Source organism: Paramisgurnus dabryanus, chromosome 9 (assembly GCF_030506205.2).
Source record: "Paramisgurnus dabryanus chromosome 9, PD_genome_1.1, whole genome shotgun sequence".
Taxonomy (NCBI): domain Eukaryota; kingdom Metazoa; phylum Chordata; class Actinopteri; order Cypriniformes; family Cobitidae; genus Paramisgurnus; species Paramisgurnus dabryanus.
Window position 1 is genome coordinate 30620237 of NC_133345.1, and position 15561 is coordinate 30635797.

Genomic DNA, 15561 nt, shown 5'->3' on the forward strand with positions numbered 1-15561 from the left:
CATTCATATTAATACCAGTGATGCATCTTGGTAAAATTAAATATCTTTGAAAACACTCTGAACACTTTAACCACCGAACAACCCTTATAAACCACCCAGAAGACTCCAGCAATGATGTGGTGAATTTTGCATGGATGCAAACTAGGGATGCACCGAATCCAGATTTTTTGGGTTCGGCCGAATATCAAATCCACTGTTTAAAATTCGACCAAATCCGAAACCGAATACCGAATCCTATTCGCATCCTTATTCCATTAACACAGTAAAACACATTAATGAAGTAAACAACGTCCACAGCAGTGTATTTTTCATTTTATTTAATTTTAACTGTAAAAAAATTATGCCAGAATGACAAGTGGGAAAAATTATTTTGACAATTATCATAAGCCTATGCATAATGAAAGCGATGCGGTGCGACACGCTCGTGTCCGCTAAATGTGAACAGCCCCTAAGGCTCACCGAAAGAAAAACCTCATCTCCACGTCAGCACCTGATGTGTGTACTGTAATCAACGACCGCGTGACGTCGACCAGCGTAGTGCAAGCCTAGGGTTCGGTGGAAAAAAATCTAGGATTCGGCCGAACCCCGTCAAAAAGCCCAGTATTTGGCCGAATCCGAATCCTGGATTCGGTGCATCCCTAATGCAAACTTGCATGTAGACACAAACAATACACACATTATTTCAGGGTAATGCTGTACCATACCACAAAGGTTTAGGCCTGCGTGTGTATGTGAGGAAAGCTGAGAAGTTGTTGACAGATGTGTTGTTGGAGTCAGACACCTTAATGTTCACAGACCCGCTGTCTTCCTTTTTTTCTCTCTCTCTCTCTCTCTCTCTCTACTTCACTACTGAAATATAAAAGCTTAAATAGTCATATTCAAAATCCAAGGCCAAGCACATTTCTATGAGCAGTGCTAAATTCTGTCTAAATCTAATGTCCAGATTATATTTCACCCTAAAATCATGTAAAACAGATTTAGCATAAAAAGCAGGCTTATATGTAAGGACCAGTCAACGTTTACTGGCATTATTTTCATTTGATTTAAAAAAAACTCATGAATGGTGCTATCTTACACTCTTATACTTGGCATCGTAAATAACTTCTTACAACATGGTTGAGATCCTCTCTTAAACAAGCTGGGGTTTCTCCTTTACTAAAAAAAGAGCTTGGAGGCTACAGAGATGAATCATTTCCTTCCCATCTCTAAACTCCCTTTTATCTGAAGTCTTAGAGAAGGTGGATTTGATTCAATTTACAGCCTTTTTACAGGAAAATTATCTTCTGAACAAATTCCAATCTGTTTCAGAGCGGGTCATTTTACTGAGAAAGGGACGAGACCAGCCCCTTGAGTTTTAATTTGAACTATGCTGGGTTGTTTTAACCCATTGTTGTATCAAATATAAACATTTTCTGGGTTCATTTAACTAGTTGCTTAACTGAACTCTGGAACAAATACTCATCAAAAAATAACAAATGTTTTGGTTTCCTAAAGACGAGGGAAGATGGCGATCATGGATTACCGCTATGTGAATGGAGGTTTCGTACAGCTAACGGCCGGTTTGGACTACAGCCCTCAACTTCCCGATTGAATGACGTCAATAAAACAGTTTTTTGACTAAACTCCGCCCACATGAATACGTCAGTCACCAGCTAACCTAACGGCAAGCTAAGCTGCTGTCGAATCACAACACACTAAACAAACTACACAATCAGAACTCGATACGTATTTCTGAAGGAGGGACTTCAGAGAACAAGAAAGACATCAGCCCGTTTTGAGGACAGTGAAAACACCCTATACAGATAAGTAAACTGTGTGAAAAAATACCGCGTTTTTTTACACGTAAAACATGAACACGTTATATTGTGCACTGTAAACACAATCAAAGCTTCAAAAACACAGAAAGAACCGGACTTTTAAAGGAAAACGCTTCCCTGCCAATGACAAGTTTTTACTGCAATCCATATTTCCGCTATTATCCACTAGGTGTCACTCTTGCCCAACTAATAAAACACTGAAGCATCCACTGATCCAAAAACAGTAAAAACTTTGGGTAAGTTTTGATCATCGTTCTGAATCTGATCTTTAACAATAGTTCTTTACAAAAATGCAATGATCTCAGCTTTTTGTTTTATAAATTTGGTATTTTTGAAGAAACCTACCCTTTTTTGAGAGGAGATAAAAAGAGAACACATCTACGGAGGCAAATAATTAATCCACACTACAGATGTTTAAACTTGCGGAGAGGCGCGTGGATTTGCAGATGCACAGGGAATAAAAAACAGACGGATTTGGACGCATAAACCAAAAACACCGCAATTCATATGCGTGTATGGGACCATGGTAGTCATCTCAAACCTTATCGAACGGTTCAATATTATATTGAGAATTGTGGCATCCCTAATATTTACCCATAATTAATCCACTGCAGCTCTGCTGTCAGACGCTTAATGAAAACAAATCCCAGCAACCGAACCATCAGGGTCACTCGGCCACGATTTTAATATTTAGGGACCGTTTTGGTTTGTCCATTTGACACTTGTTAATCCATCCAATAGTCTAAAGTCCAGTTAACTAGACAATGATTAATACTGCAAAACGTGCGACATTTGTCAAGTTAATTTCCGATGTCTACTTGCAAAGTTCAGTCTGAGAAGAGGAAACAAATACTTGGACCTGAGGATTAATTAATTTCTTAGCTCTTCTGTGATTAATGACAAAACTAAAGTCTCTTCATTAAGCAATTACTGTACAACACTACACACCTCAATCAATCTACTAGAATTGCAAATGAGACATCAATTACATCTGCTTACAGTAACATCTGTACATACAGTACTGTATATCCCAACAGGTACTGCTAATAGTTTCAATGGGTGCAATGCTAAAGATCAGCATGGATGCAATCCTAATTTCTTCTAATAATTTAACTCTCAAAGGAAGCAATAAAACTGAGGGACATTTATTAAACCCAACTGTAATGCATTTTATAATTTCCCTAAAACACAAGGGAAACCAATGTGTTCATGATATAAATGGATAGATGCCAAAACAGCTCAAGGCTCCAGTATTACATTTATGCATTTGGCAGATACTTTTGATCAATATGCGTGTTCCCCGAGTTCAAACCCATGACCTTTTGTGCTGCTAATGCAATGCTTTACCACTGAGCTATTGTATATGTTAATATGATATGCAAATTATATGCCAACAGTATTACACTCCTGCCATTAAAAACTTTACATCAATTACACTATCATCAAGACATTCAAATGCAAAAGAGTTGATTTTTTTTAAGTCAGTTGTAGTTTAGTTCACATATTCTTTAGCTGCTCCGAATGATTGAGTTTGACAGATTGTTGTGCAATGCTTGAAATAAACAGACAGCTCATTAGCCGGTCTCTTTTCTCTCTCTTTCTGTCGGCCTGAGGGTGGAAAGAAGCTCATGTGTGCCCGTCTAAGAGCTTGATGCAGAGGAGGCATGGATTATCGATCCATTGCAGACGCAAGGGTCTTGACCCCTTACCTCACACACAGACACTCCTCTGACATCGATGCATATTTAAGATAGAGAGAGAGAGTGGGCGAGAGACAGACAGAGAGAGTGTGCCCCACCCACTAACACAATTACAACCCATTGCTCGCCTCGCATTCAATCACTACCGTGAGAATCCTTGACATGCACAGACCACGGTCTGATAACGGATGGGGAGTATAAAATGAAAACGGCTAATTCTGAGTTCAAATCAGTGCCAACATCCCCACATGCGTGCATGCATTAAACACACGCTAATGCATGCTGTCAGTGCGAGCTCCAGCTGAGAAATGCGACAAATCTGAGAAGCCCACGAGCCGTGGGAATTAGAAAGCTCTCTCGGTGATAATCCAGCGAGCACTTCAATCATCCCTTCGCCTGCGTGTGCATGCCACCAGATGTTGACCGAGTAAAACACGCTGAAGGCATCAACGGGCTGAAAACATTGGTCGCCCTCTGGCCCCCTCCTCCCTGAACATCACAAAGTCTAATGGCATGCAAAATTAAGGGTCAAATATTGAGTGACAATCAAAATGCATTAATGCATGCATGCACAGTGCAGCGTGAGCACACACATTTTAACTGCGAATAAATCGATTCTAATGCAATTTCAGATAACACCAACCAGGCTTCAGATGCAACAGCTTAACTTAGCAGAGAAAGAGGGAGAGAGAGAGAGACGGTAAACTAAACACACATACCTGAATCACAGCCCTCTCCTACAGCATGCACACTCCATCTACTACAGCGCAGGAGCAGCAGATCCGTCAACTAAACTCTTAACGGTCCTGTCGTGAACCAGACAGCATCCTTTAAAAAAAAAAATGGAACCTCAGCTCCACGTCCTGCTTTCCTGTTCCCCGTGATCCATCCCTCCCTGCTTCCTGATGCAACGGTCGCGCTCCGCTCAACCTTGGGATGATGCCTGGCTCGGTGGACGCATGCCGATTCAATCCAGGATAAAATCCCTATTCTCTTTCTGTCGTCCCCCAGACGGAGCAACAGACAGCGTCTGGGATGGCGGAAGCCCTGCTGTCTGTGAAGCGAGCGTGTGGATGCGAGCACGCTGACGTCTGTGTATGAGAGAAAGTGTGAGAAGCCCTTGGAGGAGAGCAGCGCCGAGCCTCTCTGCCTCACACAAAAAGAAACGCACAAAGCCGCTCCTGCGATTCACAGAGATGCACACGTGATGAGAGAGAGAGGGAGAGCGAGAGAGAGTAAGCAGGGAGGATGTGAAAGGATGAGAGAGACAGCAGGAGGGAGGGAGGGAGGTTGTGTGTATGCGCGCAAGAGAATTTAAGATTGCCTTGAAGCTATTAAACCCTTGTGAAAATCTTTTTCTCTCAACCTCTTTCTATTCTCTTGTTCATTTTCCAATTAATACCATTTGTTAAGGCGAGCATCACTGTTGTTGCTCATTTATGGTCGTAATATAAGATTAGTCAAATCACAATTTCAGCTTGTCACTAATTTTGCATTGTTTATGCTACGAATTCAAATGACTAAAACCTTGGGTCTTACTGTATATAGATAGTGGATTATTATGAAGACTTGAACATGGCTTGTTTTGAGTTTGACAGGTCAGGAGCCACTTAGTCTCGTGAACCGGACCTTCAGACTGACGGCAGAAGGTCTGGACTTCATTGCGTCTTTCAAAGTCCAATTGGGATTAGGAGGCCATCTGTCAGATGGAAAGCACCAATCACTGCTTTGTTTACAGATATACCATTAAAGAATAAAACACAATGGGCTTTTTGCCGCATGTCACATGGAAAACCGGTCTCATCGCATTCACTTGTCGAGAAAGCATTAACAGCAATAGGAATCGATGCCAATATCTAGGCTATAGACTTTTAAGGTATTCAGCAAACGCAGTTCTTTTTATTTGTAGCATTTTATTCTATGTTGCTTTCAAAATGTCAGTAAGAAAAAAAAATTATGTTAAAATATCAGTAAGCACATCTTCGATAGCTTATTTGAAAGCATCTCAAGTTGAACATCTTCATTTCATGATGCACATGCAAAAGTCCAGGGGCTTCATTTATAAAATGTGCGTAGGATCCTTACTAAAAGTCCACGTACGCACAAAAGACAAAAATGGCATACACCAAAAAATATTAAGACTTATAAAACAAGGCAATGCTCCCTTTGTAAATCACAGATCACCTGCAAGTGTGCGTACATGAATTATCTTCATATCCCATCCTGAAAGCCCATTCTCCCATCAAGTTTGTTTTTTATAGATCACAACCTTTGCATGGGAACTGGCGTACGCACGTTTTGTGCATACGCGCGATTTATAAATGAGACCACTGAACTGGAAGTTTTTTTTTTTTTTCGCAAAACCCACATCACCTCTCAGAAATCTTGAAGAATTCAACCAATCAGTTGACGACGTCAAGACTCCTAAAATGTTTCAAATGTTATGCAACTTGCGCATCAGACCATCAGCCAACGGTCCATCAGCGAGACATATTCATATAGGATATCCTTTCAGTGTCCTAGCAACTACCCAGAACACCTTAGCAACCACCTACCAATCTTCAAAGACACCTTAGAAACCAAACAGCATTGCACTAACACCACTCTGAAAAGATTGACAACCACGTATCAACTCCCGGACTCGTGCAAGCACTTACACTTTCTACTATATAAAATATAAAACTCAAGTAAAAGTATACACCTCTGGGAAAACAGCACTTGTTATATTAAATCTTGAGACTGCACTTGAGACTGCAGGTTAATTTATATGAATGTAATCAAACACTGACGTTTCATGCATAATATATGTGCATATACCGTATGTACATTAAATGGTCTTTTGCATAAATATTGGACATGAATATTTAGACTGATTATTCCCAGTTATGTGCTCTCTGCGTCTTTGTACAATGTGATTATTATTTCTGATTGGTTTAGACTGAGAGCTGTGCTTGTTTAATTTAGCTACTACACTACACCCAGAGCTTTTATTATGATTTCTACGGTATATCAGTCAGGAAACAGGGAATCCGTCATGTAATTTACCTCGCCTTCAAGCTAAAATGTGTTTTAGGCTCTTTTCTGTTTTAACAAAAAAAGGGAATGTGAGAGTGATAGAGAGCCAAAGGCAGAAAAAAAAGAGAGAGAGCGAGAGCGAGAGAGAGAGAGAGAGAGAGAGAGAGAGAGAGAGAGAGAGAGAGAGAGAGAGAGAGAGAGAGAGAGAGAGAGAGATGTTAATGCAGAACATGGCTCTTGGTCGCCCCCTGGTCTAAAGATGGGTAAATCTTCCCATTCACTGACATAAGGCAGAACAAATCCATGAATGATCCTTTACAATTTTCCAACACAAGTTTTCAGTCTAATGCTCTGTTTTTCTACAAGACTACAAGATGATATCTGCTTGAAATTGTCTTTGTATTATATACTTACTGCTTCAACCTAAAGTAATCCTTAATAATCCTTTGTCTAAAACATGAGATATTTCTAATTTAAGGTTCACTCCAATTTTTTTTCAAATTTTCCAGCTCCCCTACAGTTAAACATTTGATTTTTTTCATTCAGCCGATCTCCAAATTTGGCGCTACCACTTTTAGCATAGCTTAGCATAAATCATTGAATCTGATTAGACCATTAGCATCGCGCAAAAAAATAACCAAAGAGTTTTGATATTTTTCCTATTTAAAACTTGACCGATATGGCTATGAACTATACAATACAGTCTCCTGAAGATGCGTATAAATAGCACGAAGTGTAAAACTCATGCAATACATACGGCAAATTCCGCTTTGGCGTGCATATGATATGCCAGTCCTTCCCATTAACTTAAACGGTGCATCTTTTTTTGTCGTTTTATTTTTTGGTTTATTATTTTTTTTCTGTTTTTTAAACGATTTTCGCTTGGGTTTAGGGTTAGATTTTAGATTTGCTTAATGAGGTTATTTAATATACAGGTTTCTCCATGTTTTTGTCCATATTTAAGCCATGGTCGCTTGGAGTCGGGGTTACAGTTGGGATTTGGGTTAGGATGTCATTTTTATATAACAAAAAGTTGTTCTAACCCTAAACCCAAGCGAAAATGGTAAAAAATAGCAAAAAAAAAAGAGACAACAATAAATAAAACGACAAAAAAAGATGCACCGTTTAAGTTAATGGGAAGGACTGGCATATCATATGCACGCCAAAGTGGAATTTGGCGTATGTATTGCACGAGTTTTAGACTTCGTGCTATTTATACGCATCTTCAGGAGACTGGGCTGAACTATACTTTCATTCTTGCGTAATAATCAAGGACTTTGCTGCCGTAACATGGCTGCAGGCAGAGATGTATAAAGTACTAGCGACCCAGACTTGAGTAAAAGTACAAGTGCTCTATCAAAAAAGTGACTTGAGTAGAAGTTGAAGTGCTCTTTAAGCACAGCACTTAAGTGGAAGTACTAAAGTATTAAACATGCTTTGTACTTAAGTATTGCAAGTAGTTTATTTTAAAATATACTACTCAAGTACTGAAAGTAAAAGTACAAGTATTGTGTAATGTAGTTATTAAAGAAAACAGTCAAAAGTTTGAATATAATATTGTTTATATTATTTCAAATGTTTAAGCTAAAGGACACTTACAATTCCTTTGGCTGTAGCAGGAGTACAAGGACATGAATGTTCAGATAATTCAGATTAATTTAACTGATATGGCGATAGAGAATTCAGAATTAATGAAATATTAGTCAATAAAATGGTAATAGGTAAAGGTACAAGGTGTTTCATTGAATTTAGGTTTCCTTCTTTTGCGCACACTCGCCCTTTCTTGTGCATTCTCTCTCTCTCTGTCTTTCTCGCGCACTTTGGTTCTCTCTTCGCTTCACATTTGTCAACAACCTGGCTCATATTTGTGAGTGAGAGGTTGGGAGGGGTCGCCCTTTACTATCTCCAATTGGTTCAGACCACCATGTGACCATGATTCGTAACATTTGAGAGTAACGAGTAACTATGCAGCACATAAAAAATGTATTGGAGTAAAAGTATTAAACTCAAAGAAAAAATGTACTGAAGTAAAAGTGGAAGTAGGAGAAAAAAATAATACTTCAGTAGAGTACAGATACTGTCTTTTAGTACTTAAGTACAGTAGTGAAGTAGTTCTACTTCGTTACTATACATCTCTGGCTGCAGGACATGCAATGATATTACGCAGCGCCTGAAAATAGTCCCCTTGGTAACTTTCAATAGCAGGGGACTATTTTCGAGTCAAGTTTTAAATAGGAAAAAAATCGAAACTCTTTGGTTATTTTTTAGTGCGATGCTAATGGTCTAATCAGATTCAATGGATTGTGCTAAGCTATGCTAAAAGTGATACCGCCAGACCCGGAGATCGGCTGATTGGATTCCAAAAACGGTAAAAATCAAATGTTTAACTCTAGGGGAGGTGGAAAATGAGCATATTTTAAAAGAAACAGAATTTACAATGAAATGAAACAGAATATACAATGAAAAAATTCTGATGCAAAACCCCTCTAAGGGGCCGATCACACCATTCGCGTTTATGGCAGTTGCAGGCGCCTTTTTTAATGATTTTCTATGGGCATTGTAGTACGGCTGGTAAATAATCAACTTTAAGTTTATTTATGAAGAGACACTATAAAACAATTAAACCTCAGGTGGTGTTGCTAACCCAAATTTGACTCTTAGGTGAAACTCTGTACAGACATGCAACTCTCTGTTCTCCTAATCTCTTCATCACAAAGGCTTTGGCACTGTTAGCCTTAAGGCTCACATCACTGTGTATCTGCTGAAATATATGATGTAATGTATACATATTATGTGGTTCTAAGTTGGTATTTAATATTAATGTTTAGTATTATCTTAAAGGTCATGGTGCGATGAGTAAAAAGGTCTCATTTCTATAAATCTAAGATATGATGGATTAAGGTTTAAGAACTTTGGATAGAAGATGCATTTCTTGTAGAGGTGGGGTTTTGCCTTGATATTTCTGGCTAGTTTGACCAGTTGCCAAGATACTTCTGGCTAGTTTGACCAGGTGCTCTTTAGTATCACTTGGCACAGGTCAAACTGGATTTTGACCAGGTGTTCTTTAGTATCACTTGGTACAGGTCAAACTAGATTTTGGTAGTTTTCTCATGCTGTGTATAAAAGGTGGCCTGGCAAAACATTCTGGGAGGCATCCTGTAACCAGGAGCTCCCACACTTTGTGTGTAGCCTATACAAACCTTATGGAGGCATCCTGTAACCAGGAGCTCCCACACTTTGTGTGTATACTAAAACATCATGGAAGAAATCTTTAACAAGAATCTTCCTACACCATTTAGGTGTATTATATTCACGATGGAAGTACTCTGTAGCCAGAGTGTCTATTGCCAGGCATGACTTTGTAACTTTTGCAATTGTTGATCTTTTTAATTAATTGGAATTGAATCATATTCTGTATGATATTCTTTAATTGATGTTTGAAGCTGGAACCTGCCTGGTATAATAAATTGTTACATTTGATTCATCTAAATTCTTCAGAAATTGTATTGATTTATTTTAATTCTTTCAGAAATTATTATTTCCAGTAGATTAGAAGGAGTCTGGTATTACCGCAAAATAAGTATGTCAGGATATGATCACACTGGTGTTTTGATGTTGAATGGAGCATGGGGCACATTCACCAGGACTCTCAGATTTATGTCTATCACCTGCCTTAGCAAGTTGCATGATCGTGACTAAAGTAACTATTTTTATGATCGGAGCAAGCATGGGGCGGCCAGACGTAAAAATATTAGTTTACCCGGCAACCTCTGACTAAGACCAGACTGGCAATTTTGTGTCCGTGAGATGTACCCAACGGCCGGCGTATATCCTGTGCGATATCGGGTCCCTAATGAACGAATAACTAAGACTATGGGAATTTATAAATAATCAAACATATAAATTATGATCAACAGATAATAATAATACACTTAATTCTTACTATATCAAATTGGAGTCAGATTATAATTTAACCACAGAGATCAGAGAAATAAATTAAATAAATGGAATTATTCTTCTAGAAGCGCTAAAGGAAAACGAGAACACGAGACCCCTTCACCACGCATTGGATACCTTCGTTGGGCCAAATGGGTGGCGTCTTACAGCAGTGAGCATTACGCCAAACATAAATGGTAAATGGACTGCAATATGCGCTTTCATAGACCCATGGCCATCCAAAACTCTTAACAATATTGCCTCACATTCACCCATTTACTCACTCATTCATACACCAACGGCGGTGCGAGCAATGCAAGGCGCCATCTTGCTCAAGGACACCTCGACACTTGGTCAGGTGGAGCCGGGGATCGAACCACCAACCTTGCGGTTTGGGACAACCTACATGAACCACTGAGCCACTGCCACCCCTATACATCTTGCTTTTATGCCACCTGCTGCACCACATGTTTTTGAAGGACCACTCAGAGCAGAAAAGCTGCCAACGTCATACGTGTTTTTCCATTGTCCAACCGAATGAGGCGAGAGGCGGGACTTCCGTTGTGGTAACGGAGTTTAAAGTTGCGTGGAAAGTTTTTGCTAACAGTTAACATCAAAAGAGCGCTCACGCTTCAATATTTAATTGGCAGGAAAGCTGCCTCGGTGGTTGCCTAGCAATATAAAAAGCCGCGTCACACTGCAATTTTTTCAAAGTGACCAAAAAAGGCGGGGGTGTGCACCTTACGTTTCCAAGCGTTTAAAACCCGTTTTGTGTGATTGGCCCCTAAGTGTGTCTGACATTTCAGACATTTTCTTGTAAATCTTTTGTCACTCTTCACAGTCATTCTGAATAAAGATAAAATGCTAAAAAATTAAGTCAATTTTTTAATATATTCGGCAAACAACCTTTAAACGGGGGAAAAAAAACTCGACAATTGAAATCTGGCATATGTGCGTCCTCAGTCATCTACCGTATTTTCCAGACTATAAGTCGCTCCGGAGTATAAGTCGCATTAGTCAAAAATGCGTTTTGAAGAGGAAAAAAAGTCGCACTGGACTATACATCGTGTTTATTTAGAAAATGATTTCACCAAATCCAAGCCCAAGAACAGACATTTAATCTGGAAAGGCAAGTTATTCAACTAAACAATGGCTTACAGAACAGCAGGCTGAATAGGTGTCCGTACATGTTAAAGTAACATTAACAGTTATTAACACGATACACAATAGCATACAGAACATACCTAGGAGGCTGAATAGGCTAAATTAACACGACAAGCCAAATACATTTCAAAAAGGTCCCGAAGTCATTTCGCATCACTGAATTCATTAAATTACATAAATACAGGAGCAGCATAGAACGGACTCTCATCGCTGTAGACGGTAATGGTTTCTCTTGGTTCATATGAAATAATTTGACACATAAGTTGCACCTGACTAGAAGTCGCAGGACCAGCCAAACTATAAAAAAAAGTGTGATTTATAGTCCAGAAAATACGGTAATTCTTTATCTGTTCACGTGGAGGACTTATCATGATGGCGCTTAATAGATTCTATCAACCAAGCAAAAGTATAATACGTGCCGAGAGCTTTTGGTTAATAGTGGAAAGTGGGGACTAAAGTCATTTTTTAGAAAAACGTAATTTTAAAAGATAATGTTTAGACCAAGGGTCGACAAAATTTTTTACACTGCAGACCACTTTCATATTGATAAAAGTTTTGCAGACCACGGGGGTGCTGTGCGAATAAGACTCGCGTGTAACACATACCTGCTCCATCCCTTATTTTTTGTGGCTGATCAAAGAGCCATCTATGAGGAAAGTTAATAACAGCTTCACTTAGTAGAAGAACCACATTTTGGCGTTTGTTTTTACTTTCATTATCACGAGTTCCACTGCCCAATCAGTCTTAATAATTAATGGTAAACAAACTTGTCTTGCTGTCCTCAAGGCAGCTTGAACTTGAAGCCGGGCATGAGTCCCAAGTTAAATTAACAGAACTGCACAGAGGAAAGTCAAAGATTGGATGTTTTCTAACTTTTTGCAATTAAATTGGGAGTCAGAGGTAATGATTTTTGGGCCATCGGAGGGAGTTGGACAGTCCGCAATTCCCCTTGGTCCCTTTAGCCACCATTGTTAACAAACAATGAGGAATCTTAGGGTGGTAATCTTGGGAGGAATCTTTGACAGACATATAAATGCGTTTTGGTAGTTTTTTTCAACTGATGGGTATTGCTAAATCGAAGAGGTTTTTTTATTTTAAAGACTTGGAGACGGTAATACTTGCTATATCATCCAGATTGATCATTGCAATGCTTTATATCCGAGGCCGGCCAGAAATCTGCTTGCTTGGCTGCAATTAGTTTAAAATGCAGCGGCCAGACTGTTGACTGGCACGAGGAAACACGATGGCATATCCCAGTGCTGGCATTTCTGCATTGGCTGCCTCTTGATTTTAGAGTACATCACAAGGTTTTTCTTATGGTCTTGCCCCTAAGTACAGGTATATCTCGGCAGCAAGTAAGACCGTTGCAGTCTTCTTCTGGTTTTATTTTGAATGTCTTGAAATGGTGTGGTGTGAATGGAAATAAAGAAGAAAGTTAAAGGGAAAAATGTGAAAAACTTTACCAAACAAACAGAAGAAAGTAATGTCAGACTGTGCTAAACTAATGAAGATAAAGAGTTTTTTTAGAAAAATCCACAGATTGATTTGATATGTACTCTCACAGCTCTCAATGAAAGTGAAACTCATCTACACGCTCGCTCACATTCTCTTGTTATCCATCTCTCTCTCTCTCTCCGTAAGCCCATCAATCTTCCTCTGTCTCTCGTCCGGTCATGAATCTGAGCTCTAGAGGAGTCACTGTGTTTAGGCATCAATCCTGCTTCACGGTGGATTCATCTCTCCATGACCTACATACAGCACACAGATAAATCCTTACTGTACGACCGCAGGGCATTCATGCACATACTGTATGTGTAATAGCACATATGATGTGCAGAAAATTTGGCATAATGAACCGTGTACAGTCTCCACAGCTATAGAAAATTAAAAAAGCTGTCATCATGAACGTTGAGTTAGTATGTAAGTAATAGGAACTCACAGGAGTGTATTGTCTGTTAGCAAATGATAATCGTTCAGGATTATTTCATGCTCCATCATCTCCAGTGAATGCAGCTAGAAATAGCCGTCATTTTATCATCAAGGATAACTATACACCCAATATAGTCTGGCTGTGAGTAACACAGTATATTTGGGCTATAGTTAGACGTCTTTTAAATTTCCACCGACAGCCCACAGTTATGGTTATTTTGGCCTATATGTCTGGGCTGTGCTTGGACGGCTATTAGACGTCTTTTAAAGGGCCAATAAGTAGGATTATCCCCTAGCTAGTGGTGAAATTGTATTTTATATTTAAACGAATATTGCTCTCTAGCGCCTCGCTTTTCCAAATGCGTGTTGCAACTACGGTAGCGGTTATGTACTCACTGATCTCCTTGTTTCAGCTGGTTCACGTGTTCTAAAGAAAACGCGTTGTGGAAACACATTAAGGCTAGTGCTTTTTGTCCCTTTCTGCAATTATAGTTTATCAATACGGCGGTACGACATGGAAGCCTTCTTGGACTTACCCGTTCAATGTAACTAAAGAAATTTTAAGCTTACAAAGAAAAGTCAGATCATTGGCAGAGGTCATTTGACACCAATGAGGACATATTTATGAATAAAGACATTGATTTTGATTAATAAAACACTTTTAATTCTACTTACTATCCCTTTAAACGCAAAATTGCTTGCTGTTCTAATGTAGTTATGGGGTAAATGTAAACGTTTCTAATTAACTCATTCCCCACCAGCCATTTTTTTAAGTTGCCTGCCAGCTTTTTTTTGATTTCCTTCTAAAAAATATATAAACATACAAATATATCAAATGAAAGAACATACTCTCTACTTTCAAACAAACAAGAAACAAACAAAACGGGAAAAACATGTTTTATCCTATCTACATTTTTTCTCTGCTTATGAGTATTAAATACAAAAAATATGTGAAAAAATATTGCATGAAAATTTGCATTTTGTGAAGGATTTTTGTTAGAGATCAGATTCAGAACAATTATCAAAACATACAAAGTGTTTAAAATTAGTAAATTAGTAAAAAGCTTCAGTTTTTTCATGAATTAGCCATCTAGTGGATAATTGTAAAGTGTATTGCAGATTAACATAAAAATTCAACAGGAACACTTTTTTGTGCAAATGTTTTCTCTTAATTGACGAGGTAACTCATCAATGGCTGGGAAAGAGATTAAACTTTTCCTGAGGGTTTCTACTTTCCCGCCATTGACGAGTTATCTTGTAAATTATAAGAAATTGCTTCGCTGCCATTTATTATTTGCCAATATAACTATTTTTCCGCTATTATCCACTAGGTGCCGCTTTTATCCAACTTATTAAACACTAAAGCATTCACTGATCCAAAAACAGTAAAAACTCTGTGTATGTTTTGATCATCATTATGAATCTGAGTTCTAACAAAAGTCCTTTACAAAAATGCAATTATCCCAGCTTTTTGCTGAAAATTTGGTATTTTTGAAGAAACCTACCCATATTTTAGATGTGATAAAAATAACCCAAATGCAGATAGGATGAAACGAGTTGTTTTTTGTTTTGTTTTTTTAAAGCGGAGGTCTGTTCTTTCATTTCTATATTTTAAGAAGAATATTTTCTGGAAGGCATTAAACTATTCTGAAAACCATGAAAAATGCTAGCGCTAGCTGGCATCTTTTTTTAAAAACACTGATGGGGAAAGGGTTAAAGTCTGTGTAAAGGTACTTCTGAAAATTGTTTCTTAACACATTATAAATGTTAGAAATGTGTTGCTGAAACATGTTACAAAGACTGTGAACTATGTAGTACTAAATTGTGGAGATACACCGTTAAACAGTTTTCCCACATTTTTGTGTTCAAGATTATTTGGGCGGGGCTAAAGCGGTGGCTCAATGATGCACTGGAGCCACAGAGCATAACAAGCATCCATTCAGGTTGTAGCTGTATTTGAAAGTTCAGATTTCCCATGAGTGGGCGTGGTTTCAAAGACG

At 38.6% G+C, this 15561-nt stretch overlaps 1 protein-coding gene across 3 annotated transcripts in view; it reads right to left on the reverse strand.

Annotated features, from left to right (window-relative positions):
- The window catches only part of LOC135773845 (protein unc-13 homolog C), a 178893-nt gene extending 174180 nt beyond the window's left edge, over nucleotides 1–4713 (reverse strand). For all 3 annotated transcript variants that reach the window (XM_065283701.1, XM_065283702.1, XM_065283700.1), the window contains exon 1: nucleotides 4237–4713. The gene's annotated coding sequence lies outside the window, so the exon portion shown is untranslated. The remainder of the gene's footprint in view (nucleotides 1–4236) is intronic.
- Nucleotides 4714–15561: the final 10848 nt, after the last annotated feature.